The sequence below is a fragment of the Grampus griseus genome (genome assembly GCF_964374135.1).
Source record: "Grampus griseus genome assembly, chromosome: 13".
NCBI classification, from domain to species: Eukaryota; Metazoa; Chordata; class Mammalia; order Artiodactyla; family Delphinidae; genus Grampus; species Grampus griseus.
In genome coordinates, this window is record NC_139007.1 from 25,124,276 (window position 1) to 25,150,950 (window position 26,675).

Here is a 26,675-nt window from a genome sequence, read left to right on the forward strand (position 1 = left end):
AAGCAAAATATGGCTAATAGGAAAATTGATCATCAAGATACTCTCATTAATTCTAAGTTGTCTACATTTTTTATTATTACTTGAATTTGCATTCTAGTTGTTACATTATAAAGAGGGTTTGTTATGCTTATGTGTGTTTTGTGTTTATGAAAATGATGCTAAACCCTCATTGAAATAAGATCTTCTATTCATTTTACACATAGGCAGTGTTCAGTGCTTCATATTCATGCCAGCCTCAAAATTTTTAATAAAAAGAAATAATAGAAATAAAAAAGATAAAATAGAAATAAAAATAAATAAGAAATAAAAAAGAAATAACATAAAAACCTGAAACAGTGAAAAGCCATACTTCATGGGCATCAACTTCTGATGCTTTGAAGCTGCTTTCCTCTCTAATAGGATCACATTGATAGGATGCAGCAGCTGCTTTTGGGAGCAGGTTATAAAAACGCGGAGAACCGTTAGGAGTTAGAAGAAAAGAAACAATAAGGAGAGAGAAGTTGTTTAGTGAATTCTTTTTCAGTGCACATTTCACTGTCTGTTCTTCAAGTAGGTTTTTGCTTAGGAAAATAGAATAACCCTATAGGATTTCATGGAGAGCAATTACCTGAGGTCTACGCAGGAAGCACAGGTTTAGAACAGCTCACAGTGACTCATAAAAAAGGTGCTCCACTTTCAGGCATGATGTGATTTGATACTAGAAAGTGGTGGAAATTTTGAAAAAAGATATAGTTGGAAGAATCTCTGAGAGGGGAAGAGTAGGATGAATAATAAACAGCAAAGGAAATGGTAACTTCATGTATCAAACTCAACTGCACATTTGAATGTTCACTTGGACCAGCACCTCAGATGCACCATATCCCTAAAATGAATATATTATCTCCCCTGAAAAACTGCTTCCTCTCATAAATGACTTATCTCACTAAACCAAACCCACTATCTTCCCTGTTGCCTAGCCCAGAAACTTAGAGGTTATCCTCAGCCACACACTCTTACCCGCTACATCCAAGCAATCACCAAATCTTTTTTTTTTTTTTTTTGCGGTACGCAGGCCTCTCACTGTTGTGGCCTCTCCCGTTGCGGAGCACAGGCTCCGGACGCGCAGGCTCAGCGGCCATGGCTCACCGGCCCAGCCGCCGCGCGGCATGTGGGATCTTCCCCGACCGGGGCACGAACCCGTGTCCCCTACATCGGCAGGCGGACTCTCAACCACTGCGCCACCAGGGAAGCCCTACCAAATCTTATAGGAAACAAAACATTGCCGTAGTCGTTAGATTCTGCCCAGTTGCCTCTCTTCCTACCACCTTGATCTAAGTAAAACCATGACCTCTCTTCCAGATTCTTGCAATAATGACCTAACTAGTTTCCCTTTCTCTGTTCTTGTTCCCTTCCACTAATCCATTCTCCACATTAAAGCCAGGGTGATCTTTCTGAAATGCAAATTTGATCCTGTCCGTGACCTGCTTAAAACCCAATATTTTTGAATAAAATAAAATCTTCCTATTAGGTTCTTCTTAAGGCCACACCTTCTTCCCTAGATACATCTTTCAGCACTCCCACACTTAATCCTATACTCCATCCACACTGCAAGGCTTCCAGTGCAGTCTTTTAATGTACTGTGGGCTTTATTTCACTGCTGACAATTGACAGGATTCAATCTGTATCTCTGATTTAACAGTTTGTCATTTAAAATATTTTTTATATCCTGTCAGAACCTGTGTGATTGGGTGGAAGAACCCTGATGTAGGCATGGTGAAAAAAATTCTTTTCTATCATAAAGTCTATGCTACTTTGCATAAACTTCACATGTAATTTACATGTGAGTCGGTAGCCTCTTTGGACCAGTGACACTGTGGGATTATTAAATTCAAAGAATTACAGAGTATGAATCAAAAATAAATGTAATTCCCATCTTTGCTCTCTTCTCTCAGAGGACACTGACAGGAGACTCAATAGACGAACACTAATTCTATCGATTTTCTCTCTTCCATCACCAAAAACCTACAATCACGTTTAGTATTCTCTTGCCTCCAGAGACCCACTCACTTTAAGCTCTGCACTGTGTCAGTAAACCTGGCCTCTCTGGGCTTGTTTTAGTTTCACTTGCCTCACCCATTATCCTGATTCTCTAAAAATGCATTCTCCAGGATTTGATGGAGCAAATGTGTAATGGAAGTAGGGAAATTGTGAAGACGCATACATTAAGGGCTTTTCTCCATTGCACATTCATAGTTTTGCCTCTGATACACAACATCTCAGTGGCACAATCGCAGTGATTCCCATGAGGTTGCATCAAGAGGCAGTCTAAAATTACAATGGAACACAGAGGGAACTGATTGAAATTCCAGCTTGCTAAAAAACATGGATAACAAAATGGAAGAAGGAGTTGACAAATAAAAAAGAATGGCACCCAGTTGAAAAGAGATTATAAATGAGATTCAAGCTCTGAATGAGCAGAGTCCTGCCTTAATGCTAAGGGGAACACAAAGCACTTTTTATTACAAAACTTTTTTTCCCCTTCCCTCAGCTTAAAAATGTGCTTGACTATTGCATTGTAGCAGATATGATAGATAGACTAACTAAATATCCATTTCAGCATCCTTCTTGTATGTCTTCCTGTGCTGTGTAAGCTGGGAAACTGAAATCTACATTCCCTAGATGTCCTTGCAGCTAAGTTTCAGGATGTGATTTAGGTTCTGCCAATCAGACACTTTCACTGAAGCTTGAAAGTGGAAGAGAAAATAAGTATACATTTTATAGTATTAATTTTTGGAGCCTAGTCTGGGCTTCATTTTATGTTCCCAGTCTCAGTTATACTTCTTCATTTGTTCCCATTCTTATTTATACTATTTATTTATTTATTTATTTTTATACCATCTTAAGAACTTTCTAGAGAAACCAATATTGAGCCTATACTTATGTAGAATTTTGAACATCTTTTTGTTCAATGACATTAAAATGCTATCTCATAGATTACAAAGATTTGTAAAATCTTGGCTAATCTAAGGCCTAAAAAAGTATCTTGTTCTAATCTATAACCATCTAGCTCTTGGAGATGTTTAATATTTTTATATGTTTTTAGCTATTTATAAACCTTCATTGGAAAATTGCAATTCCTATCCTTTGCTCATTTATCTATTAGAAAATTATGTTTATATTTTGAAAGCATATTGGCATTATTTGGAGGACATTATCTATTGCTTTGTTTACTACATATATCTACCCAACTTATTTTTCCATTTTTAATAGTGTCTGTTTTTTAAACTAGTATTCAAAGGAGTTTGTAACCAGGGAAATAGGGAAGGCATATCATTAAACACTACAATGAAAAGACATAAAGCAAAACAGCTCAACATTTTATACGACATTTATAATGTTTCTTCATTGAAAGATGGAATGAACATTGAAAAGGGTACAAGCCTAAAACAGATGAGAAAGAAAACTTAAAACACGCATCTAGTAATTTCAAATGAATACAAATTTCCTGAATCAGGTATTACAACTGTTATTAGTATATGCTTTCAGTACTGTGAAGGAAAAGAGAAACAACAGAAGACTAAAAATGAGAAAATACTGCTCCCAATCCCAAGAAGGAGAAAATGGTAGTATGTGAAAAACTATACAGTGAGTTTGATATGTCCTAGAACAAACTTAACTTTGAAAACTAAATAGATGATTTGTGAATATTTAAAGTAGAGTGACCTATAAGAACCATGACAGTTCTAAATTAGCATATTTCTCTTCCACTCAGATAACAAACTAGCAGATAAGGAAATTCCACCTTGTTGGGTTTTGACTGAATATTTGGCACGTCTCTCATAGGTCATTGCTGTCAGGAAGAATAAGTACGGACTGCTGTGAAAATTTGTAGTTGTCTGAACAATATTTCCCTTTAGAACTTTGATCATTTAGTTGAGAGAACGTTCTTAAAGCAGTGATCATCAAACTTTTTTGTTTGGAACAGAGAAAGGAATATAAAAAACAATTTGGAGTATTCATCTATATTTATTCACATATAAATTATTCATATATTTCAATGCTAAAATTATGTTGTGTATAAAACCTATACAATGGTGAAATTGACAAGAATGATATAAAGACTGAGCAAATTAACATTTGATTCATGAACGAACATGCAAAAATTGCATTAACCAAAATATATATTATTAATAATATTCTGAATGCTTCCTTTTTAAATGTCTTATTTGTGATGCTTTCACTTAACTATTAATATCCCAAGGCACAACATACATTTATTGCTGTGTTTTAGGATATAAAACTGTATTTGAAATAATCTCAGTAATTACAAAATTGGGGGCTAACTTCTTGTCCAAGCTGCTAAGAGTCTCATGATGTGTGCAATGTGCCTGATTATAAGGTTATAGTAAAAGACGAGTATCGGCTCTGCCTTTTCTTCTTCTTTGCTTACCTTTGCAAAATAATACATTTTTCCATTTGGAGTATTTTAGCAGAAATCTTTTAAGCTACTTGTATATTTAAATAACAAAGAAATCCACTTACAACACACAAACTGCAGTATGTGGCAATATACTAAATATGAATCAACTTTTTAGGCTGTCATCACCAAAACCTCTATGTTAGGTTATGTCTCATTCTTTCTGACATCAAAATTTAGTTGGATTGTGAGTCAATTAATATTATAACTATTTGTAAAAATTAATATTGTCTAATTGTTTAGATAAAAAATATATAAGTAAAAGTCATTTAATATTATCTTCTCCATCCCAGTGGCTCAAATCATCTTGTAAAATCCTTGGGATGAGAGTGCCTCACTTTACAGACCATCATTTTTTATATTAATGGCTTAGCTAAAGACATATGAAGCATGATTATTAAATTCTCAGATGACACCAAATAGGAGGAACGATTAACATGCTAGATGAGGCCTTAATTAAATCCAAGCACAATCTCTCTCAAGAATGCGAATGGAAATGGGAGGGTACGGTTCAAATTTGCCAGTGACTGGTAGTTCAATCTTCATGGCATGGCATATGGCTAAAGAGAAGATAAATCTCAGAAAGAGATTCGTCTGGGATGTTAGATGACAGGTCAAATAGGTAAATACCTAGAATGATAGACATTTTTATTGATATTGAGATACCGAGCACCTAGGAGGAGGATACTACTGTAATGTGTGTTTAAAGAGATCTCGTTTGTTTCACTCTACAAATAGGAGCCATTCACATTGGTTTTGTACATCTAAGCAGATTTACATATGATTATTATGAGCCTTATGATGCAATCAAGTTGCTTTGAGATCTATCAGGTTTTACCTCCATACATGAGCCTCCTTTCTCTAAGTATAACTTTTCTTGATTTTTTTCTGAAGACCTACATAGTAATTAAAAGACCTGAAGTTGTTTATGCTGAAAAATAAGTGTGGGAAAATACAAAATAGTCTTAAACTATATGAAAGACTGTTGAGCAGAAAAGAGATTATGCATAAGTTGGAAATTTCCAGAGGGTAGAACTAAAATCAATGAGTGGAAATTATTCTTTAAGGAAACATAAGAAAAAAATGTTTTTATAACGTTTATGGAGCTAGCCTCTAAAATAGTGCTCTGTCCTGTAAGGTGAGATTAAGTGTTTATGCAGAAAGAATGGCCACTCAGTTATAGCATTTATATGATGATTTGCTCCACGGTGTGTGGAATGAATTTACTCATCTTTAAGAAATTTTCTTGCTATAAGATTCTGTGATTCTACAAACCAATTTATACTTATGAACAGTTTTATTTAGTCTTTGTTTGGTCTTCTGGCAGTTCTCTTTGACTTGTAGGTTTAAAAGATAACAGAAAAAGAATTTTCAAGTTCTATTACCATATTCACTAATTAAATCTTTTATTTAATACCATGTAAACAATTTAAAGCAAAAATTTTATTTTGCTGGTTCAAATACTACATTCTCCTTGCCAACTGAATAAACCCACAAGAATCTATTTATCTTTTTTTTGGGGGGGGGGAGGGATGTTCAAGTGATAAAACATAAGTGAAATAAATAATGTGAAAAAATAAAATATTTGTAGAGTTGGATGTTTGATGTTAAATAAACTTTAGGAACAAGAGTCAGAAATAACTCAATTTTTTATCTAAAAGCACAGCTAGTACCAAAAGTAAGTTTTTTACACTTATATAATTGTCTATCTCACTATGTGTCTATCTCACTATGTGTCTCTATTAATGTGGAAACAAAATTCAATAAATTTCACTCAAAACGTCCTTACTGTTGGTAATTTATTAAAATACCATTGTAGAATTTTTTCCTAAAGTTATATAATTATATTCTAAGGAAATGAAATCAGAAAGCCGTAAAGAATTTTGAAAGAAAAGGTATGTTTTCTTGAATAGATATTTTAGCCAGATTGTTTTTCTCTCCTGTATCTAATTTTTTATAGTATGTTTTATGTCTTAACAAGGCAAAATTTGAACATTAGTAAGTTCCACACATGACTTAAAGAGTAGTAATAAATATTTGCTGATAGCAAGGAACATACTAGATACTTCTCAATGAAATTTTATGTTTCTATTCACATGTGCAGTAAAACTACATTATCAGCATAAACAAGATTTTTTTTTTTTAACCTAATGGGAATTAAAATTTGCTACATGAAAAATAGTTAAGATCTCCATTTCAGCTCCTGGATTCTGATAGATTGAATTTTCCTTATTATTAAGAAAACACCCCCCCCCATTAAAAGAAAACAAAAAGCATCATTTAACAAAGACATCCTAAACCCTGAAAAAAGCACATTATTAAGTATAAAGTTTCTTGCACTTTGGCAATCTACAATGTGTACATTAAATTTATAATTGTTGAAGAAGAGGCTTAACATTTGGTTGTTATCATTTTTTTTTCCTTATGAGAATTAATCCCTGGGTAATCTGAGGAAGACTTTACCTTAGCCAAATTCTCCAGAATCTGCTTTCTTTAACTCATGAAATAACCTTTAAATGGTAATTAAGTGTATATATAGTTCAGTGCCCTCCAGTAACTCTACTTTTCTGCTAAATATAGGAACATAGCTTAACCCATCAAGAGATCATCATTAGAATCAACTGTTTATAATATCATTGAAATATTAAAGTTGTGGTATATTCACTCCTATTCACTCTATAGTAAGGAGCAAAATTCCTCAGTAGCAAAGCAGTGTTATTGTTTTATGGTGCTGTTTGCTTCGTTACTCTCAGGTTTTCTGTCTCCTACTGAAATAGCTTTACTGAATGTTTGACCCCAAAGCTTTCTCACTGGTCGATTTTTTTTCATATTGGAAAAATTCGAACTCTATAATTAAATTTAACAGATTCCCATTGGCAGTTTCTATTTAATCACAGTAACAACTTTCATCTTCACTTTTTATTTTTCAGGTCATTAATGATCAAATTCATTAATATACTTTAGCAATCATTAATTTGCCAGTCCATAGTACTTTGCTAAATAACTTGCTTCGTTATTAGTAAGTTTTGTCTTACATAAGAAAAGTCTATTTTGACTTTAATAATAATAATAATAATAATAATAGTTCATCCACATTTATCTTAAGGAAAATGAAGTAAATAGATTTAGGAAGGCTGACAAATAAAACACAAAAAACAAAAAACGAAGAAACAAAACAACAGCCACCAAAAAAACCCCAAAACCCCCACCAAATTCTCTTCCCCCCCAGAAAAGCTTCACATTCAGATTAAAATTTAAAAAGTCTTGATACGAAGTTCAGTGATACTTTAAATTCTCATTAATTTCTTGGAAACTTTTTTTAATGGAAAAGATAAAGTTATTTGTGGAAAGAAATATGAATAAATTTAAGGTTAAAAATTACAGCCAGTTCATGCAATGCTTTTGCTAGAGACAGTAAGTATTACCTCTCTCCTCAAGATGAAAGAAAAGAATGTCAAGATCTGAAGAGTTAGACTGTTTTTCTTACAAATACAGAGGAATTGTTGCCTTTAAGGCTGCAACTGACCCTGGAATTTTTAGTAAGCCCTAATCAATCATAACTCTTGAAAGCAGCTATTAGGAAAGGCATACTGTGTGACATGAACTTTCCAGAAACTAGCACTGACAGCAGCTCTCTCTAAGGGCACTCATTTTCATCCTCTTTTCTTGAAAAAAAAAAAAGAGAGAGAGAGAGAAACAATGTGCATTCTTCCAAGTTCCTATTAAATAATTTGAATATGTAGAATCAATATTTTATAAATAAGAATATTTGTGAACTGATTTAACACATGCAAAACAGACACAAATAAAGGCAGGCAAGCATCCACAGATTAAAAATAATTAGCATGACTCTTTCTTTTAAGGAAATCTACCCAGACTAATTTTAGCTTGTAATGTATGTCAATAAATGAAGACTTACAGAATCATATATATTAGAGTTCACTGATAAAGGATCAATTTAAAGCTGATTTTGATTAGGATGGGTACAAAGGATGCTTATGCATTTTTAATTTCTATTTATTGAACAAGGAAGATAATCATACTACTTACATAAAATATAGAGAATGAAGATGGTTCAGCACAGGCATCGATACGTGATAATAAATAATCAGCTGTAAAGGAAAGAAAACAGAATTCTAGCAGGACATCCTTATTCCTAAACAAATGGCTTAGTAAAATTGCCCATAAATAATAAATCTCAGAAACAGGAGAGACATTTTTCTTTTGGTAATTGTATTAAGGGAATCAATAGTTTGTTTTGTGAATTCCTTTCTTTTTTCTTCCATTCCTCTTTATTCTGCCTGTTCATACATACAACTGGGCCAGGAAGCAAATGAGACAGATTATTGTTGAAACGAATTAGAATATGTCATCCCCAAATATGCCATTTTGGCATAAGGATTATTTTGGGCTAAAGGCAACTGAGAAACAGCAGATACCTGTCCTCCCCCTTTCCGACTAAAAGCAGAGCATACACTTCCCTATTGAAAAGGTGATATAAATTTCCAGTTGTAAAGGTGTCCCCCTTTCCCATCCCAGGAATAGGAGAATGACTCTGGAGAGAACTCTTATTACCCAGAACAACTTGAGTCTGTATAACAAACCTTACTAAACAACCCTATCTACCATACATTTGCTATTGACATTCCCACAGCTGCCTCTAGGAGCCCAAAGTCCCCTTTCCTTTGTCTAGTCACTTTTCCACAATTTATTCACTTTTGTTAAAATGGTATACAAGTCCCCAAATCTAACTGCTTCTTTGGATTTTCATTTCTTTGCTGTGATGCTCCCATGAACAAAACAATGTTAATAAATCTTGTATGTCTTTTCTTCTGTTTATCTGTCTTTTGTCAGTTTAATTTGCAGGGCCCAGGTAAAAAACCTAAGAGGGTAGAGGGAATTTTTTTTTTCCTCCCCTACACTATCATTGTTTATCTAAGGGGTGACATGATATTAATGTCCTGAGAATATGAGAACATGGTCAGTTTTCTATGTTTTAAAAAGATATCTAGTATACTATAGGTTAAGTGAAAGAGCTTTTTGTAGTTTAGATTTAGAAATTTTAATGTAAAGGATATGTTGATTCATAGATCCATTAAATTATTTCCTTCATTGTTCTCTAACAACAAAAATAATTCTCAATTACTTATGGTTACCGTGGGGGAAGGGTGGGGGGAAGGGATAGTTAGGGAGCTTGGGATTGACATGTACACACTGCTATATTTAAAAAGGATAACCAACAAGGACCTACTGTATAGCACAGGGAACTCTGCTGAATGTTATGTGGCAGGCTGGATGGGAGGGGAGTCTGGAGGAGAATGGATACATGTATATATATGGCTGAGTTGCTTTGCTGTGCACCTGAAACTATCACAACATTGTTAATCCAATATAAAATCAAAAGTTAAAAAAATTAATAATGCCAGGAAAAAAAATAATTCTCAATTAGTATCAAGAGTATAATTAACGTAAATGAAAATCAAAGACTAAATTTGTTTGACATATCTCCAAATGTTTATTGCTCTGTTGACTCTGTATTGCATCATTTTTCAAATAAAGTGTTGAACAAAAGACGACTATATAATAGAACCTCAAAGATTATTTTTTACGTAAATAACTAGGTGTTTGTAGGAAATTAGTATTATTTTCACAGTAATATATCTATAAAATATGTTATCTTTTATTTATGTATAGAATCAATGTATGCAAGTAATATATAGGTTTCTATTTGAATAATAAATAATTCAACACAAACATATGTACTAGATATTATATGTGATATATATATGTAGATGAACATTTATTTATAGTACATGATATTTGATATATATATATTATTGGTTCCTGTCTGTTGGTGTTTTAATCATCATGTAAAATAAGCAGAAGCAACTAGATAGATAACAAATAAATTGAAGTTGAGAAAAATGATTTGCCAGGATTTTTAATCTGAAGAGTTTAAAATACCACCATTCTGTGAAATTTTAAACAGAAAGAGAAAACATAAGACAATTAATTTGGGGAGTAGAAGAGAGAGGGAAGTTCTACATCACTAGATACAAAATTATGAAAATCAAATATTTGCATCAATGAAAAGAAAAACAAGCTCTAATTCTACAGGAAATTTCTTCCAATGAAATAACTGTTCTGATAGTATTTTAGCAATCATGTTTAAACAATAATAATTATCCTGCCCTATTTTATCTTCTAAGATGCTTTCTAAAGTCATTTCTACATTTTTAAGATTTCTAGTCACCTATTTTGACATATGGCTATAGTTAAGACTAAAGTGTTTTGCATCTCAGTGGGGAATTATTAGGATCTAAAGTTCTACAGGGAGGATTGCATAGACGTATCCTGATTTCACTGGACTTGGAGTTCTCATAATACATGATATAACCTATTCTCTTGGAAATGGTACACAGGTTATGACACATTCCTAAGTCCTAAAAGTCACTTCAGTTTTTGATTTTCACTTTTTGTTTTCTGGCCACACGCATGGCTTGCGGGATCTTAGTCCCCGACCAGGGATCAAACCCTGGCCCCCTGCAGTGAAACCCCGGAATCCTAACCACTGGACCACCAGGGAATTCCCCAGCATTTTTTATAATGGCATTTTTGCCCAATCTTTGCCTCAATTTCAAAATTCATATTTGCTATCCCAGAATGTCTTTTCTTACGGAGGTTCACTTTCTTTATAGGAAAGTTGTACACAATGAAGATATCATTTCTTTTACATTTGATGAATTAATTCTAATGTGTCTTCAATTTTTATTGGGTTAATAGCTGAGTAATAGTCTATGAGACTATCAAAACAAATATTACATCAAACTCTTTTTCATCATTATAATTTAAATTATAGTAGTATTGAAGCCCCAGAATCTAATATGAATATAAAATCAAAATCTATTCTTGATGCTTTGTATCAATACAAGAAGGCACAATGTGGCTATCTCCAGGAAGCAATTTTTTAAGATTATCTTTGAAATATATCTTTTTAAAGAATCTATAATTAGTGACTCCAAGCCTGCTTAGAGATTTTTCCAAACTTTTTTACTCTAGCTCAGTCGCCTCTTGAAGTCCAACCATTTTAGGAAAGGCAAGTCCCCCCCTCCCCATAGGGAGGGTTCTAACTCAAAATTTTTCCTGTAGAGAAGAGGCAGCTAAGTATATGGCTTTCTTGGGCTGTGCCTACTGTCAAGCAATTGACATACCAGCATGTCAACAAAGGAAACAAATAAGTAGAATAGTTGTTCATTTCAAAATAACATTTGCTTGGTCTGAAATAGAAAACCTTTATAAGCATCGTGACTCATTCCTTGGCTTTATATTTTTCAGCATTCTAAGAAAAAAGGAGAAATAATATTTTAAAATCTCAAAATGCAGTTGCACGTATTAATAATTAGGAAGGGAAAGTATTGTCGTAGACAGGATTCCACAGGACCCCAGGAGACAGGAGACCAGGGTTCTCATGAACTCTGGCTCATTTTGCTCTATGCTTCAGGCCAGTCACAGCTCCCTCAAGGCTGAGTTTACCTGTGAAATCAAGGGCTTCATCTGCATGATCTCTAAGTGTCTCTCTCACTCTGATCTGTCTGTGATTATTTTACTGAAAGGGTTTCCACTAAAAACAGTCAGCCTTGCTTGGATCTGAATTGATGTTAGTAGTTGTAACTCCAGTTTTTATACTGTGGGGCAACCAAACTACTTGGGGTATCTTTCTGCTTTTCTTTTTTTTCTGAAACACAGCAGTAGTCTCTCACTTATATTACCATTTTCTTTACACTCACCAAAACTGATTGTTAACCAGATAAATCCTTCACATTACACAAAGTGTAAAAGTTGACCATTTTAAGTGAGACTCACAGATGGTCAGTGTTTGTCAGAACATCTTACTGTGGTAAAACAAATAATTTTTCTCCAAATACTGATGTGAGTAAATTTTGTGTTAAATGAGTATTATAGAAAAAAGCATTCTATTTTTAGAAATATGGTCTATTTTTCAAAAAATCTGCAAGCAAAAGTCCAACAGCTATAGCTTATCTGGAGTAATTAATTATAAAGATTGAACATAGATCTTTTTTTAAAAAATAGACACCATACAAAAATACAAAGCTTTTAAAGCAACTATAATGAAATTTTTTTAAAAATAAAGGAATGAAATAAAGCCATTTGCAGCAAAAAAAAAGATTAAAGGAGTTCCTCCACAATACAAAAACAAGAAACAAAACAAAATGAAACAAAAAAACTACAAGATTTTGCCTATTTTACGTATTATTATATTTTTCCACTAATGCTGTATTCTTATGCTGATGTTTTCTTTGACTCTTCCTTTTCTAATAATAATGCTAGAGCCTAATTCCTTTTCTTTTCTTTTATTAGTAAAACGTATGCAATTACATAAGGATAGTTTGCCCTGGATACACTAAAATTTGACAAATAGGATTCAAATGGATTTTTCCTATATGAACAGAGAAATCCTCACATACAAAGAAAGAGCAACATAAGGTTTCTTCAGCAAAGATCAACTCAGCTCAAGATAATCATACCAATATGTTACAAATTGAATATTCTTCCTGCTTCAGTGAAAAAAATACCCACAAAATATATAAAGGCTTCAGTGCTGATGACATTTTGGTTTAAATTATTTTCTTTTGTAGACCATGTGTGTTCCTTCTCTTGACAGACTACAGATCCCATGAAGGCAATTATGTCTTTAGATTTGCCTTCTTTAGGGTCAGTGGTATAATTATAAGAGTTTGCACAGCTAAGTTGATAGGTGGTACATTTGTTTAATTGTTTACCACTTGATTTTGAGCCAGCCTTAGCAGAACAAAAGACTGAGATGAATGTACAGTCAGATCCATCATAATTTATGGTTGGCTGGATTTTCTGCAGCCAAATCATCTGGCAGAGCCATGCCTTGGTGACCCAGGAATACCCAGTTCTTGGCATATGCCTTGGTCATATTACCCAGTCATAACAAGCAAAGCTTACCATTCCATGGAAATCTCAATGTTTGCAAAATGCACAACTGAAATTTTCTAATAACCATATTGTGCATAAATCTCAGGAATATTATTAAATTATGCAAAAATCAAATATCAAGTATATGTGATGTTATTTCTGAATTAACTTGGGTAATACCTAGAGGGTATATGTGAATAAAGACTTTCTTTTAAAAAGGTATTAGAGCCTATAGCAAGCAATGTTGATTTTCTTTTCTTTTTCTTTCTTTAAATCTTCTTTGGCTGACTCATTCATAAAACTTGTTAGATTTCTCCCCTCTTTCTAAGACTCTTTAAATATATAAACATTTATTGAACTTCTGTTTGGGGCCCAGATCCATGGTAGATGTTAAGATGTTAAGGTGCTATAATAATAAACCAACAGATGACTATACTGCCATTCTGCCAGGGGCAAGGACTGTGTCATAGCCTCAGTCCCTAGCACACAGTTGATCAATACATATTTTTGTATTACATATTTAATACATATTAATATGTAATATAATACATATTTTTGTATTATCTATCTATCATCTATCATCTACTTATCTATAGTAGATAAATAAATCATTGATGAATGAATGAATACCTTCAATGCAGTTTGTCAGTTTCAAATGGTCATAAAGTGAATGATTTTCTCCTGGGATGTAAACACAACTTTAAGGATAAAATAAGCAGCTACAATGACGGTTAGCTACAAGAGTACTTAAATTAGATTATTTCGATTGCTTGATAAAATCCAATACTTTAAAATTAGTAAAAGGGGCTCACAAATAAAGAGGCACATGAAATCTTGAGGTTAATGTAAAATATTATTAAACTTGAAGCTTTTTTAAAAGTCTGATTACGATTTGAAAACAGGAGGTCTTTGGGGACGATTTTGCAGATGCATGCAAATTTCAGCCTTGTAAAGAATTGTATATTGCTCATAATGGAGGATTTGGATTATTGCCTTGTGGTTTATAGAAATTGTCTTACTAATAAAGGATAGTAATGACTGGTTTCCATTAAGAATTTCTTTTTTAAACTGTCAACACTCTAAAAAATAGCTACCTCAGTCATTTATTTAGCTCATTTTATGTATTTGGATTATATAGAAACATGCAAGCATGTCTTCAGAGCTAATGAAAGGAGACATGTGCCACATAAAGCTAGATCAGTAGAGGTCTGCATTATTTTAGGGGAAGAAAATTGAACAAACATATTCAAATATTGTTCCTTTTCACCCTTGCCTGATTATTTTTTGGGGGATCTCATCCCCAAAGCATGTGAAAGGTGTAAGCACCTAGCACTGACATTAAGGAAAATGAGAATCCATTGGAAATTACAACCTAGACAGGAAGAAAAAATGCTCATCTTTCCTGTAAGTTGTTTTTTCCTGTACAAAGTTTTCCTCCTTGAAATGTCTTATGCCACACAACATCCACATCCATCACAAGTGGTCCTGAGTTTCTGCATTCCTCATAGGCACTCTGTGGATATTTCTGGTTATGGTTCCCTGCAGGACACTCCAACTTTTGCTCTCTTCTCTCTGTCTATAATCTAAGCCCAGATCTTCTTTCGGCAGAATGACTAGAATTTCATGAGCCTTCCTTCCTATCAACATGAATTTCCTATACTCAATTTCAGTTCTCAGCTAGAGAGAGCCATGCTAGCCACTTGATTTCTCAATTGTAACTTTTCCTAAAATGTTTATTGATGTATAATATATACACAAAATTGCACAACCGTAACTATGCAGTTCTTTATATTTTCATAAAGTGAACACACTTTGGTATGCACTCCATACACAGAAATAGAACATGAGTAGCTATGCTCTTATCAGTTTCCCCCACCTACACTTTTATCCTTTCAGGTGGGTGTATTGGTATCCAATTGTCCTGCTTTTAATTTATATTTTCCTGATGGTTCATGAGATCAAGTACCATTTCTTATGCTTTGTGCCCAATTCCTCTAAGTACATCTAATCCTCTTGCCTATTTCTTTTTTTGTTTCTTTTTTTTTTTTTGCAGTACGCGGGCCTCTCACTGTTGTGGCCTCTCCCGTTGCGGAGCACAGGCTCCGGACGCGCAGGCTCAGCGGCCATGGCTCATGGGCCCAGCCGCTCCGCGGCATGTGGGATCTTCCCGGACCGGGGCACGAACCCGTGTCCCTTGCATTGGCAGGTGGACTCTTAACCACTGCGCCACCAGGGAAGCCCCACTCTTGCCTATTTCTTATTGAATGGTCGAACTATAAAATATTTAGTGTTCTTTTATATATTCTGGATAAGAGAGCTTTATCATTTACATGTTGCAAATACCTCTTCCTGATCTGTTGCTTGCTTTTTCATTTATTTCATGATGTTTTTTGTTGAACAGGTCTTAATTTAGTCATTTTTTTCCCTTTCTGGTTCATGCTTTTTGTTTAGAAAAATTTTTCCTACTCAAAAATTTAAATATAAACAGTATATTCTTTGCTATTTTCTACATTACCAATAATGCCATCCGAATATGATGATTGTTTTATTCTTCCTTTCAGATTCTTTTGACTTCTTTTTCACTGTCTTCCTGTATGTTAAATAGAAGTAGTGACAGTTGATATGCTTGCCTTATTGTTGATCTCAGAGTAAAAGTTTTCAATATTAAGTGTGAAGTTTGCTAAAAGCGTCTTTGTAAAAACTCATTATTATGTAAAATACGTTCCTTTTTGTTGCTTGTTTACTAAGAGTTTTTATTCTAAATGGTTGTTAAATTGTATCAAATGATATTCATGCATATGTTGAAATATTGAAATAAATGTGATTTTTTCTCCTTTTGAGTGAATTACATTGATTGAATTGTAAATCTCAATCTAATCTTGCTCTCCTGGATTAAAGCCCACTGATTTGGTTTTTTTCTAATTTTCTTTTGAGAAAGATTGCTTGATGAGAATTGTGGAGACTATTGATGGTGTTATCTTCCACCAGAGAGAGTTCCCCTTATTCACTAATAGGCAACAGATCACTTTAATGCATTTAAGGACAGAGGAGGGTCAAGCATGAGTTTGAGTTTTTGTGAAACTTGGTTTATTTTGGATTGTCTTCTCTCCCAAGGTGTGGTTCTGTAGTTCCCCAGAGCAGAGCAAACCTCTCCAACAGCATCTCCGGGAAAGTGACAATATCCCAGAGAAAAAACATTGGTGTGTTCAGACAGCCTCTTAAAAGATTCATATGTGTAAAATGTAGCATAAAAATAGCAGAGAAATAGGGGTCCTAAGGATGTCTTTCTCATTCGTAATTGTTTTAAAGAATATGTGTATTCTTGGAAGCTTTGTAATCTCTCTAGGTTTGCAATTATTAAGGTTACCCATATGTTTCTCTGTAGTAAATGGTAGAAGGAAACCCTTCAAAAATTGGGGGAAAAAAAGCTTCATTTGCAGGTAGTTTGGGGAAACAAGGATGGGGAAGGTGCCAGTCAGTATGCATGGGAGGTATATACATCAGGGCCCTAGGGGTTGCTTCCAGAAAGGGGAAAGTTCTGACCTGGGCTCAGAAGGGCCTGTGACTCAGCATGCCTCCAGATTTGGGACTAGTTCTCACAACACAATGCTCACCAATAAAGCCACACATTTAAAATGTAGGGTGACATCTCCTCCTGAGAGATTTGCAGTAACAACATTCTTACATCAATTTAGGTATAGTCAAGATAATTCTGAATGCAATAAATATTGTTAATTTAAATTACACAGGAAGGTAAATCTACCCTAGTTAACATATTATGTTTAATATAAATTTATTTTTGTTAGAATCAGTCTAGCATAATGTGTCTAGGTTTCTAATAAATTGATTGACATATCTTAGGGACTTTTTTCTCACCATAGTATCTTCTAATTTTATAGTCAATCTCTATTTTTAGGGGATAATTTGTCAGGTTATGGAGTTTTCAAGGCTATTTTTCTCTTAGTTTTAATACTTACTACTTTAGGACCCTTGCTAGTGGGATCACAGGAAGTAGAAAAAGTAAAACTTTGGACTAAGTATCCTGGGAAAGATGTATGGAATTTCCTCTTTGGGGTTTTATTAATTACTGTAAGAAATTCTGTTAGGTGGAAATGCTTCCTCCATTGGCATCTGCAACTTTACTTTCTACCTGTCTACTTTGTAGTCTCCTGCAAGGAGATGTCAGTCACCTATTAAATGCATTTGTTTCCTCAGGAATCTAGCAACTTCCTTGGCTGATGCTTTTAAAATCTTCATACCTTTGCTCTGAGGGCAGCCTCTTGTAACTATATGACAACAGATACCTTTTCTCCAAAATTATGCAGATATCTCAAAGTTCATATTTCTGAATCAAAATTTATTTATGCCTTAAACTTGTATATCTGTGTCTATCATCTATCTATCTATCTATCATCTATCTATCATCTATCAATCACCTATCCATCTAGCCATCTATGATTTTTCATATCTCTTTTCTCCCTTTCCCAACTGTTAACACCTAAGTTTAAAACTCATTACCTGTCAAGTGGGTTTTTCTCAACTGCCTTACTGTCTGCTTTCAGCCTAGTCCCAACTACAGTCCATCCTCCAAGCTGCTCCTAGAGTGACCTTTTTGAACATTCAAATCTGACCATATTATTAGATATTTTAAAATCCTGCAGTGACTCCCTGCACCTTTCTGGACAATACTGAAATGCCATTGCTTAACACAGAGTACCATTCATCAGTTAGCAATTCCTTATTTTATGCCACTTATTTGTTTGGAAGCTCAAAGAAGTCCTCTCTCCTCCACCCCGACTTCATTAAATAATACCTACTCATTTCCCGCAATGCAGTACAAGTCTCCATGGTCACCTATCTGGATTTTGAAGTCTTTCCTCAGTACGGTTTATAGAAAACTCTAATAGAGCAATTATCACACTTCATTATAAACAAATATTTCTCTTATTCTCAAATCAAGCCTTAACAACTTTGAGGACAGTTTTTGACATTGTAACCCTGGGAAATAGCACTAATACCTAGCATATAATTGATGCCCAATAAACTTGTGTTGAAACCACAGATGAATGAATTAATGTTTGAATATTATACATTTTACACATGCAAAAATAATAAATTTATAATTCATAAGTATATAGAGAAGAGAAAAGTTTTTTCAATCCAGAGTACTCACAACTATAAAACATAAAGAATTGACAAATCAAAGAGAACGTTTACCTAATACAACCACAATGTGATGAGTGATGAATAAAGGATATTTCCTTTGAAATGCTATAATTGTACAATAAATACACACAGGGTAATAAAATTTAATGTAAGTTTTCTTATTTTAATAACACAAATGCCAGCTTTTTAAACAGGGATTTGGTAGAGTTGCTTTTATATGATTTCTTTAAATTTGCCTCTTATGTTAGGTCTGTTAATTGATTCAATAAGTTTTGCAAATCAAAAATAGCCAATGAGAAGTTGAGTTGTCAATTGCCTCTTAATTATAGTGATTTGGAAAAGTCTGGAAGATGACCCTGAGGGCACTTGGAAACAGATTTTCTTTACTGCATTGCTGCGGTTTTGTTAATGTGGCTTGTGGTTATTTAGTTAATTAGGAAGAACAGTTTATATAAACAACAGGCTTTCTGAACAAAATATTTCCCATAACTCTAAAGGCAAGGATTTATTGCTCTTGTTTTTAAAGTCAAAACTGTACATGAGGGCTTCCCTGGTGGCGCAGTGGTTGAGAATCTTCCTGCCAATGCAGGGGACACGGGTTTGAGCCCTGGTTTGGGAAGGTCCCACATGCCGCGGAGCAACTAGGCCCGTGAGCCACAGTTACTGAGCCTGCACGTCTGCAGCCTGTGATCCGAAACAAGAGAGGCCGCGACAGTGAAAGGCCCCACGCACCGCGATGAAGAGTGGCCCCGCTTGCCACAACTAGAGAAAGCCCTCGCACAGAAACGAAGACGCGACACACCAAAAATAAATTAATTAATTAATTAAAATTAGAAAGGAAAGAAAAGAAAAGAAACTTGTTTTAAAAGAAAAAACAAACTGGGCTTCCCTGGTGGCGCAGTGGTTGAGAGTCCGCCTGCCGATGCAGGGGACACGGGTTTGTGCCCCGGTCCGGGAGGATCCCACATGCCGCGGAGCGGCTGGGCCCGTGAGCCATGGCCGCTGAGCCTGCGTGTCCGGAGCCTGTGCTCCGCAACGGGAGAGGCCACAACAGTGAGAGGCCCGCATACCGCAAAAAAACAAACAAAAAACTGTACCTGATAATTAAATTCTTGGTAATAGTGTCCTACAATTCTAGTAGGAGGGATGAAAGAACTTTATCTTTAGTCAAGTCTAGACATAAAATAGGAAACGCTAATGTTATGTTTTCAAATGATTTCCAGAGGATATGCTTGTAGGTGTATATGTATTTACTTGCATATATTCATATGCAAAGATCAAGGTATATTTAATGACAACATTCAACATTGGTTTGCCCTTGTTTTGTTATAACCTGCCCCTAAATGGCTAATCAAAATAAGATTTGTTCTCTTTTCACCTTCAGCTTATTTAATATGTATAGTAAATGTATCTACATAAAAATGCTGTAATTTACTATATATGACTTCCATTCTTCCCACTTGACCTGGTTTAAAATATCAGAACTTAAAGTCTACTCATTTAAAAATATCTCCCCCAATAGGACATATTAAAATGTCCATTTACATTTCTCATAGCAGCACTTGTGCAAGTGCCTTCAAAATTAAATATGTCAAAGTTATAATTATAGCAAAATGAAAGCAAATGCAAGAATGGCTCTGAGAGGTTTATCCTTTTAAACTGCAAATTTAGCTCTTTTACATAGGCAGGTTTAATTTCGAAGATTTTCACAGTGTAGGAACTAATTAATTAGTTAATAATGCATGAAGCCAGTAGAGCATTATCAGTGCTATATCCCAGATGGAAAACTAGAACAAATGAGGAAACTTACATTTAATTTGACCCTTTTAAACATGAAAACTTTAGGCTTGTATTGTTGTCTTGTTAAATTTTCATCATTTTCTCTTCCATGTCTTTGGTTGTCCCCTGCTCCACCCTCAAACAATTATAGAATTTTTAGGCTCTTGCAGTGGAAAAAGAAGGTGACAGCAATTTGACTGCAACAAATCATTTAACGGGCTTGATCAAGCTGATTTTAAAACTAAAGTCATTCTTCACTGTGATAGCACATTATCTTGTATGAGCTGCTAGTGTCCATTTGCTAAATTGCCTCCTTTATTAAAACAAATGGAAACCTAGTGGTCTGAGGGAGTTAATGCCTTTAGTCCCGCATCACCTCCTCCCCGGTACACACACACTTGCTAAAGAAACCAAACAATCTGAGTGCTCTTCCTTACAGGTCACACTTATTATTCCACAAGTGATCTCTAAAAGCTAAAAACAATGTGATTTTAATCATCAAATGTGTTTCCTTCTTTCACATCTATTCTTAACAAGCCAGGATGCAAATTTGACAGGTGAAAGGCTATGAAGTGCTATCACTGTTGTACCACTTCTTATGTTTTTATGATCTGCATAGACAGAGGGACACCCCCCATCTACAAATTAAAATCCATGTTACTTAATTTATTTATTTATTTCTCTTCTACATTTAGGGCAAAATTCAAGCCTCCTCAACAGCTGTGTCTCATTTACCAGCAGCAAATAAGGCAATGCATTACAATGTAAGTATCAACTCTGCTTGTCTATGTTGAAGGAGTATTTTTTTCTCAGAAAAATATGAAATGGAGAAAGGACGAACTTCCTGTTCTTAAGAATGAGAATGAAAAGTGAAACTGTCAATTCTTGAGCCTCATTTCAAATCATAGAAACAGAAACACAATCACAGGTGTTCTTTCTTAAAGATACCCATGTCTTGTCCTATCAGGTGAATGCTGAAAATTGTGGATTCAGTTTGAAAGCAGGATTAAAAGTAATCAACTGGTGTGAGGTGATATCTCAGTGTAGCTTTAATTTGCATTTCTCTAATAATTAGTGATGTTGAGCATTTTTTCATGTGTTCGTTGGCCATGTATATGATTCCTTTGGAGAAATGTCTATTTATGTCTTCTGCCCATTTTTGGACTGGGTTGTTTGTTTTTTTGATATTGAGCTGCATGAGCTGTTTGTATATTTTGGAGATTAATCCTTTGTCACTTGCTTCTTTTGCAAATATTTTCTCCCATTATGAGGCTTGTCTTTTTGTCTTGTTTATGGTTTCCTTTGCTGCACAAAAGCTTTTAAGTTTAATTAGGTCCTGTTTGTTTATTTTTGTTTTTATTCTCATTACTCTAGGAGGTGGGTCAAAAAAGATCTTGCTGAGATTTGTCAAAGAGTGTTCTGCCTATGTTTTCTTCTAAGAGTTTATAGTGTCTGGCCTTACATTTAGGTCTTTAATCCATTTTGAGTTTATTTTTGTATATGGTGTTAGAGAGTGTTCTAATTTCATTCTTTTGTAGGTAACTGTCCAGTTTTCCCAGCACCACTTATTGAAGAGACTGTCTTTGCTCCATTGTATATTCTGGGCTCCTTTGTCATAGATTAGGTGACCACAGGTTCATGGGTTTATCTCTGGGCTTTCTATCCTGTTCCACTGATCTATATTGGCCGTTGTCACAAAATCTACAAACAATAAATGCTGGAGAGGGTGTGAAGAAAAGGGAACCCTCCTACACTGTTGGTGGGAATGTAAATTGATACAGCCACTATGGAGAACAGTATGGAGGTTCCTTAGAAAACTAAAAATAGAACTACCATGTGATCCAGCAATCCCACTACTGGGCATATACCCAGAGAAAACCATAATTCAAAAACACATGCACTCCAATGTTCACTGCAGCACTATTTACAATAGCCAGTATATGGAAACAATCTAAATGTCCATCAAGAGAAGAATGGATAAGGAAGATGTGGTATATATATACAATGGAATATTACTCAGCCATAACACGGAACGAAATTAGGTCATTTGTAGAGACGTGGATGGACCTAGAGACTGTCATACAGAGTGAAGTAAGTCAGAAAGAGAAAAGTAAATATCATATATTAATGCATATATGTGGAATCTGAAAAAATTGGTATAGACGATCTTATTTACAAAGCAGAAATAGAAACACAGACATTGAGAACGAACGTATGGGTACCAAGGGTGAAAGGGGGGGTGGGATGAATTGGGAGATTGGGATTGACATATATACACTATTGATACTATGTATAAAATAGATAGCTAATGAGAACCTACTGTATAGCACAGGGGACTCTACTCAACGCTCTGTGGTGACCTAAATGGGAAGGAAATCCAGAAAAGAGGGGATATATGTATACGTATAGCTGATTCACTTTGCTGTGCAGTAGAAACTAACACAACATTGTAAAACAACTATACTCCAATAAAACTTAAAAAAAAAAAAGTAATCGAGGTAAAATACCTACCTTTACAATAATAAAAGGAGCTAAACTTTTTCCCCAAATTAAGGAGACTGGTTCTTCCAGGCCTGCCCTGGCTAGGGTGTAGAGCCGATTGTAGTTGCTCTCTGAGAGTAGGAGTTCAAATTAGGGAGTTGAGAAAAATAGATACCCAAGGTATGATACCTTTAAATAATCATGAGTTGGGGAAAATCCTTATTAAGAAATCAGGAAATCAAAAGGAGAGAAAGAGAAGAGCATGCTAATGAAAAAGCTTCCTGAAGAATTCTAGAATCCTTATATTTCTCTTTGCTGAAAAACTAGGATTGATGGGAAGGTCATGATGTTTCTTATCGATCTGTATGTAGTATACAACAAACCCAAATTTCAGGTTGTTATAACAGTCCAGAAAACATTTAGTTTTACCTCTAATTTAACGGAATCAGTTAATAGCCCATTCTGCATTTGGGAATTTTCTTTAATTATATGCATTTACTACTTCCTTTAACAATTATTTGTTGTAGTTGCCACATCAGCTGCTGGAGATACAATGGTGAATATAATGGGCAAAGTTCTTGCTCTCAAAGAGCTTCCAATTTAGCATGGGAATGAGATAATTAAAGAGGCAATTGTAATTCAGTGCAACAAGTATCATTGTGATGGAAGAACAGGGGGATCGTAGGAGCACAAATCAGAGATGATAAACCAGATTGGGCAGTGAGGGATTTCCGTCAATGATATGACATCTAAACTGTAATCTGATGAATGAGTAAAGTGTTAGCTCAGTGGAAAGGAGAGAAGAGATTGTGTCAGAAAGAGCTTTTAATGGGACGTCAATAATCAAAGAGGAAACAGTTATATGTTGAGGCATGGCATCATAGGATGAATGATGAGAGATGGATATTTAATATTCAGGTATGATATGTATATTTAAATCGAAGTTATTAAACTATCTTTCTGGGGTTTTTTTTTGTTATTTTGTGGTACTGGCAGAATTGTGTGTATGTGTTAATTATAACTCAGTCTGAATACAGCTACTCTAGGGTTTTGACAAGATCCCAAGCCAGCAAGACTGGGGATTAGTTGTTGAAACATAGGGAAAATGCTGGAGCAATCTCAGCCAGACCTTGAAGAGATCCTTTTATTTGCAATGTAAAGCGTATTTCACTATAAGCCTTCCCTCTCCCTCCCATTTCTCTCTGTCTTTCTGTTTCTCTGTTCATTAATACTTCTTAATTTGGTAGAATTTTCAAAATAGTATCAGCTACAAAGATAGATTGATTTATTTTTCCCCAACCACCTAATATACTATAACTCTTGATTTCCTTTGCAAATTTCAACTTACTCTATACTAATGTTTCATTTTGAAAATGGAAATTTTGTTTCCAGATGGCTTTCCATGTCTAAGTGCAAGCATTTGATTTCTAATATTATTTCCCAGTACTGATAATCACTCCTCCCTCAAGCAACAAATCCCTTTGGGATATAAATTGTAAACTAATACAGTGAAAGCAGCAACAGAAGTATTTTCTGTACATTCAGCACTTGGCATTTGTAGCATTTTCCAAGCAAAGTTTATGAAAGAAATGGGACACAATTTGGCAGTAGTTCTGGAAGAAAGACTTCTGTTTAACTATTTTGTGTGCTGTTGTTTTTGTTGTTGTTTTCTTTCAGAAGTAGGTGAGTAATAATTTGGTAGAGACAGCAGTTTATAATTGTAAACATGAACTAAAGCTAGATTTTCCTCTTCACCCAACATTATAATCAAATTTTAATAACTGTGGGTTTCCTGAATCAGGTCTTCCCATAGGCATGTGTGCTGGCTAAACATCACAGAAACATAGCATTAAGTCTACTTCCATAGATACGTGATATTCAAAAAACCAGAATCCATCAAGCTCTTCCATTCCCCACATGAACAAGTAGATAGTTGTCAGAACCAAATGAAGCAAGGGATAGAGAATGATTTTATTTAATTTGTTGGATCAGGGCCTAGCGGTCCATATGTGCTACCCATGTAGGAATGTATATTTGAACCAATTTATTTTCTGATATCATTCTCAGGAGAGGTAAAAATGATAATTTCCTCAGTGGTCTATAACCATTTTCCTAGAGGCGAATAAGTATTGTAGAAATACAAGCCACCACTAGTATTTATTAGGTCACTCAGCTTCTCTTCTCTTAAAAAATATTCAGCTGTGAAATTTGGTCATAAATTATAATGCTTTAATTCACAAAGAAATATTTTATGAAGTAAACAAAACAAAAATTTAAGCAACTATACATTACTGTCTTGACGTTAACACAGAAATTGTATAAGGAATGAAAAAGATCTCTATTTGAAAAACATGGTTAAATTATCTCTTCTCTCATACACATACAAAATAATCTTATAAGAATATTTATTATCATATCTAGGTTTAATTTGTTAGGCTATCTAAATCATCAACTGATATTGTCTTGAGTAGTATTTGCCACCTTGGCGTTTATTCATGCCTCTTCTTTTCTTTTTTTTTTTTTGTTCTTTTGAGTTGGGGGATTGGGAATTAGCATTCTAATTCTTGTTGTAAATTCACCACTCCTTCATCCTACATCTATGTGGTTGATGCTACCAAATAGCTTCACAGTTAGGCATGTGCCCAAAGCCAGGTCAGAGAAAGTTAATTTCAGGACTTGTATTGAAACACTCGTTAAAGGAACGTTCCCATTGCTTTCCTTTTGCTCAACTGTGAGAATGTACACCTAAAGCTGTTTAGGGCTTCTAGAATGGAAGAACCTGCCTGAGAATTAAGCCAACAAAGAGGAAATAAATAGCCAACAGAGGGAGAGAGAAGATTTCCTTATAATATTATTTTAGGACCCTGATCTAGCCGTGCCTAGACTTCACCATCTTGTTGGGTAAAATGTTATGTTTTTGCTTAAGGCAAGTTGAATAGGTTTTGTTTTTTTTTTTTTTACTTGTAACAAAAAATGTCCCAATTAATACATCAGTGTCATTCTCATGAAGTGGACCAGAAACACCCCAGAACAAGCAGCTTTCTGCCAAGCCACTGAATAAGTCTCTCAGAAGTAGTTTTAGGAATCAGGATTACAACAATACATATTTTTATAAAGATTTTATGAGAAGTACTGTTTTAGAAAATAAGTTTAATTGGGTGTGGGTCATACCTTGTTTATCTTTGTATTCCCAGAGCCTTGAATTTGGTCTAGCATATAGTTATCACTCAATCATTATTGAATAAAGTGTCCATAGAGATTCATACATTAGTTGGGCAACAGAGGCAAAAAAATGTACAAACCAGGTTACTTTCCTATAAGGAGAGCAGAAGTCATGTAATAAAATTATTGGAATAATTTACATTTTGCACTACTTCAAGAGGTAGTAAAGGATGCTCTCAAGAATAAGAAAGGGTTACAGGCTGCAGTAAATTAGGGAAATATGTCTACTGTTATTTTAATTTTAAAAAAAATCTCCAAATACATTAAAGTATTAGGGAGACTCCAAGAAGTCCTGCAATTTCAGGAGTCAAGTCCCGTCTGCCAGATTCACAAATGGAAAATTTAAAAAAATGAAACACTATTAATATCTGACATGAACATTCCACATATTACCATGATAAAAGCTGTAACATAACATGATAAGGACAACACATTGGGAGCAGAAGAAATGCCTTGGGTGAAGTCTTAGGAAAAGGATTTTTGACATGGTTCTTGAGGCATTTTTGAGAATGTGTCAGGAAGAAATATTTAGATGTGTTAGAGGAGAAGGGCAAAGTGTGTGCAAAGCCACATACTTCTGCCAGCGCTATGAGGAACAGAGAAGGGC